Consider the following 6,032-nt stretch of genomic DNA (forward strand, 5'->3'; position numbering starts at 1 on the left):
TTATATATATGCATGGATGAGAACTAAACTACAGATTGGAAAGAACCGTATGATAACCAAGATCTAACATTCCATTGGGGGAGGTCGAGACAACCAATGAGGAAAGGTACGATGTACATTGTTCTATTACATTTGGTATCTACTTGATATGCACTCTTATGACATGAGTAAAATGCAAATGACAGGTGGCAAGATGACCTGACTGGATTATTCGATGACAAGTCCAACCAGCTCTGTAGTGAGGTTTGTGCTCTGAAGGAGGGGTGGAGGTGTTTCCCACCGTGTATCCTCCGAAACCTGGAATTGTGGGGAGGACAGCTGAATGCTCCCTCTAGACGTGTGATGACGATTGCCAGATGCCTGCTGGGGAAAGTTCGGTCAAGGTATTCGACGCTTCCACCATGTCGGTTTTATTGGTGGTTAGTATGGCCGTTGCCACTAATAGAGCAGCAGAGGATGGATAGGGTGGGAACGGAAGTAGGCCACGGTGGATAGGAAGATATAGATCAGTTGGAGACTCTTGATGGGAAGTAACTTCATTGTCTGACTTATCGAATTTTAATGCTATAACTCTCTCTGATTTGTTATGCTTTCAAACTCCTTGTATCTTTTCATTCTAACTTCGGGACGAAGTTTTCTGAAGGAGGGGTGTATGTAATGCCCCACTTAAATCTTATCCTACAAATTTTTTTAATATTTACATTATCTGAAAATATTGAGAAATATTGGTCTAATATAAATTTATGATTTCCATTATTCAAATTCCCCACTTACCTTCTCAAATTGAATATTATGTAGGATATGGTCTCCTTCCATTATTTCATAATATATGTATTCATTTCACATTCCCCAATGTACACTCACATTTACTTGGGAGAAGACATAGTCCTCTCCATCTTATCATCAATATATATTTATTCATTTCACATTCCCCAATGTACCCTCACATTTACTAAGGAGAAGACATGGTCCTCTCCATGTAAGTACATTTCACATTCCCCAATGTACCCTCACATTTACTTGCGAGAAGACATAGTCCTCTCCATCTTATCATCAATATATATTTATTCATTTCACATTCCCCAATGTACCCTAACATTTACTAAGGAAAAGACATGGTCCTCTCCATGTAATTACACTTCACATTCCCAAATGTACTTTTCAGATTTACTTGGGAGAAGACATGATCCTTTCTCAATTTTATATTCATGTCACAATTCCAAATGTACTCCTAGCTTACTTGGGAGAAGAGAAGTCAACTAAGGATGGATGAGAAGTTAATGACATTAATGAGAGGTGGTTGAGGAAAGAGGGTATAAAAAGGGAAGGGGGAAGGAAGAAAAGGGGGGGGGGGTTGGAGTCTTGCTTAGGATTATCGGGGTTGGTTGTGATTGTATGGCCTTGTTATGATTTTGGGAGACCTTGGAAACCTGTGGAGGTTTCTTGGGTTTGAGAGGAGGAAAGTATCATTATCTAGTTTTGCACATTCTTCTTGAGGACACACTATATCTGGTTGGACTTGGGCACGGAGGGCTAGGGAACCTGTGGAGGTTTCCTGGGCTAGGAATTTATTTCCTAGTTGGCTGGGAGGTAAATCTGGTTGGGTCGGTCAGAAGGAGCATTCAGCTGGAGCTATAAGACAAAGGTATCATCATCAACCGACGGAACAGGTATTTTTCCATGGACTACTCTTGTTAAGTGGATATCAATGGAATGCTCACCTTAATTTATGTTGCTTATGATAAAATGATAAGATGTTAAATGTTTAAAGCTATGTGAAAAGGTCAGCAAGCTCCTTTTATTATTTTTAAATTAACAGGAAAATAGATCTGTTAGTGTATAACAAAATTGAGGCTCTAATAATAGGAATCAGGCTCCTACAGTGTTCTTTATCTCTGTGATTATTCCGTTGCTTATATGTGTTTAGAAATTTTCTGTCTTGGTGAAAATAATTTTTGGTTTTAGTTGTTGTTGTTATTAGTTTCATATTGTTCATAATAGAAATTGCATAATTTTCATGGAAATTCAACATGGTATCGAATGAGGGATTTGCATAAAGATCAACACACAGATATTAGATTGTGAATTTTTGGAAGCATGAAATTTGGTTAGGTTTTGGTCTAGGAAGGTACCATTGTTCTATGTTATTTGACAGTGAAGAATGTGGCCTAGGAGAGGCCTGTAACACCTCAGATCTGAGACAAGTATAGGGCCGAGAATATCTGTTGTAGGAAGAGGGTTGAGGGTCCTGTTCTGCTAGTATAAGAAGGGTTGAAAGTCCTGTTTAGGTGCAGAAAGGAGGCCTGAGTAGCCTAAAGTGACAATGAGCTAGAGAGGGTTTTATTAAGGTTTTATCAAGGGCTGCTTCAAGTGAAGAGATATAGGCCATAGGCCCTGAAGGTGATAATCAAAATTCCAAAAGGTGTTTAGACAGGTGGTTGAGTCAAGAAGGTTTCTGGCAGCTGATGTTTTGTGTGCCCTAGATCAGTCTTCCTTAGTGGTGTTAATGAGCTATGAGTGGGCTGATTGGAAAGCTCTAAGTAAGGTGACAAAGGAGGACACTTGTCTCTTGCATCAAAATTTTTGAAGGTGCAGATTAGTGTTTGAAGAGAAGAGCAATTCCTTAGATAGTATATGGCATTCCTCGGACTGATCTCAAATCATAATCCAGAAGGAACCTCAAATTTCTATGCATGGAAGGAGCGTATCACAATAATGTTGGAATATAATGGGGTGGGATATTTTATCAAAAATCAAATAGTTCCACCTCAAGATCCATAACAGTTGGCCCAATATAATAAGAATGACAACAAGACGAAGAGGATCATTCCAGAGGGAGTCAAAGACCATATTATTCCTCATCACTATCAGAAGAAGACATCACATGATATGTTCAAATCCATCTTGGATCTGTTTCAGGGTACCAATGATGCTAGGAAGCTTTCTCTCAAAGAGAAGCTAAGAAGCATCCTAATGAGCAAAGATGAGCCCATTGCCACATATCTTTCAAGTGCACTCAAGTTCAAGATGATTTAGGTGGTGTGGGTGAGACAGTAGTATAAATATAACTTGTGACTCTTGTGCTTCTAGGACTCCATAAGTCTGGATATGGCTTCTAGGATACAATAAGTGGTCGAGAAAATTTCCCTAGTTGGAAAAGGTTAAGGTTACAGAGTGATTGCATTCAAGAGGAAATCCAGAAAGGGACCAGAGATGGTAGATCGATGAAGATAGAGGACGAGGAAAAATTTTCCCTAGAAAGCAAAGGCAACAAAGGCAAGGGCAAGAAGGGAAAGAAGAAGAAGAAGGATCTAAGTAAGATCAAGTGCTTCCATTGCCATAAGTTTGGGCACCATGCCACTAAGTGTCCTAATCAGAAGAAGGAATCCAAGAAGGATCATGTAGTTACATCCAGTGTTATTAGAACCGAACTGGAACCGGTGGAACTAGTTGGTACGACCTTTTTTGGCACAAGACTGGTCTGAACTAGAATAGGTCGGTTCGGTACCGAACCAACTGGTTTAGGAACGGTTTCGTGCAATTTCTGCATATGCAGGCCAACGTAAAAAAATTGTAATTTTTTTTATTTTTTTATTTTTTCAGTTGGTTGGCCCACTTCTTATTCTCCCTTGGGCTAGCCTAATATTCAAGCCTATGGCCCTAGTATTGTTAAGCAATTCATGGTAATGTTAAATTCTTAAAGTAAAAGTGACATTCTCATTTATCTTTTATTTTCATCCCGAAATATAAAGGAGAATGTCACTTTTACTTAAATTTTTAACATTACCATGAAATGACTCAAGATGTTTGAGAGTGGTTCCAACCTCATTGGATTTCATATGGAGAAACTAGAGTTTTAGATTTCACTCAAAATTCAGTGGACTCAACAATTTTTCAGGATCTCAGGACTAGGGTGATTGCAATGTTTCCATTGGCTTTTGTCATGTACGAGGCTATGGAACTAGTATTTAATAAAGAGAAACAAGCCCTCTATGCAATTTTATGTTAGTGGCATTGGTTTTCGAACTCCTCTATCATGACTCTACTAAAAATGTACCCATCGCTCAAACAAACTCTTGACATGACATGCTACGTTTTGTCTATCTTATTTTAATGCCTAAATTTTTATATTAATGACGAAGACCCCAATAGAGGAAATGATTCTGATGACATGTAGGCATTTGTTGTAGCATGGTTTTTTTTTTTTTATGTTAAAGGACATCTAGAGCCTATTTGTTGATGTATTTTCAGTTCAAAGATGGATTTCACTTAATGCTATTTTGATTGTGCACCCTTACATGCTATGTAAATATGAAATTTTGCATATTTGTGTATAAATGGTTTGGATTCATATGGATGCATATAAATATATATGTTTTTCTTTAAAATATGAATATTTTATATGTTTTTTTCAAATTGTTCTTTTGCATATTTATGTATAAATGGTTTGGATTCATATGGATGCACATGAATATATATGTTTTTCTTTAAAATATGAATTTTTTTCCTTGATTTTTTACTGGTTCCGATCTAGTTCTGACCAGTTTCTAGTCCACAAGGTTTTTTGGTTCTATCACCAGTTCAATTCTGATAACATTGGTTGCATCAACAAAGGTAGATGCATTTTCTACCCAGTTTGAGAAAGATTTATCATTGATTGCTTGCATGGAAAGCTTAGTAGATAGCATTGTACAGTATATTTATTCAAGATATCCTTCCACATGATCACGAACAAGAAGTATTTCAACCACCTAAAGGAGAAGAACATGCAATTACAGATCGAGATAGGAGATGATGGTATGTATGCAACTAGAGGAGTTGGTACTGCCAGTTTTCAGAGGGAGTAAGGTAATCCCCTTCATCTTAGAGATGTCCTTTATGTTACAGGCCTTAACCAGAATCATTTTTTGGTAGCTACCCTCGAGGACAAGGGTTATGTGTCATCTTCAAAAGAGGTAAGGCTTACCTCCAACACTTAGCTTTCGGATGTAATAAGTGGATAGGTGTAACGAAGCAAAATCTATACTTACTACAGGTTGAGACAGGTACAAACTTGAGTAGCAAGGTAGGAAGCTCTCAGAGTAGAGAGGTGATGGTTGAGCAAGAGCAATATATAGCTCTCAAGATGGATCCTCAACCAATATCTCAGTTTGAGTCTCGGTTAGTTGGTAGTTGGGCCGACCAACAAGATGATGAGGAGCATAGCCCAGGGTGAGTGGAGGCAGCCAATTAGTCAGTGACTCCTAGTATAGGTAGATTTCAAGCCAAGTGGGCAAAAGATTTGTTTAAGGGAGGTCAAGAGAGAGTTGGATCTTCTAGTACCACCTTCATCCAAAGGAAGCAATCGCAGAGGTACAAGGGGTACATGGCACTTATGAATAAAGTGATAAACTCCCATAACATGGTTTGAAAGAACGGGTCCTCAGATCAGATTTCGTAGAAGAAAGCAGGGATCTCTTCCAGATCAAAGGAAGCAATTGTAGCACAACAACAAAAACGGAGAATATGGTAGTGTTGAAGACAGATCCAGGTGGACGGGGTTCTTCCAAAAACACCTTCCTCGCTAAGAGGGAGTGTTAAAAATAAAAGAGAGAGAAGGTATTCTTTGTGCACGTGGCTTAGTTAGAATGATCAAGTTGTCTTTCCTTTGACCATGGAGAAAATCATGGAGATGGTGAGCTTAGATTCCAGTTGTGGGAAAAAGTTCACAACTCCATTAGTGTTGGAGGACAAGTTACATGCACCTTCTTCAATTTTACGATAGGAATAAGTGGTAGTTATAAATTTAGATAAAATGAATTGGAGCTTTAGTCTTTGATTGGGGAAAATATGAATTAGACAAGCGGTTCAACTTAGTTAACTTGTCATCAACCGCTCAAGTTCTAAATTTGTACCTACCAAATTTAGCATGGATAGAGCCTATAAAGGAAGGGCAAAGGCACAACTTGTATCATTATTGACCTACATGAGTTTTTGTGTGAGAGAGTTCCTTATTTTGGTAGCGTATTTTGGAGGAGCCAGTATGTAGTTTG

The sequence above is a fragment of the Pinus tabuliformis genome, chromosome 6, assembly GCF_031772625.1.
Source record: "Pinus tabuliformis cultivar Carrire ecotype Pingquan chromosome 6, CPIR1, whole genome shotgun sequence".
Taxonomy (NCBI): domain Eukaryota; kingdom Viridiplantae; phylum Streptophyta; class Pinopsida; order Pinales; family Pinaceae; genus Pinus; species Pinus tabuliformis.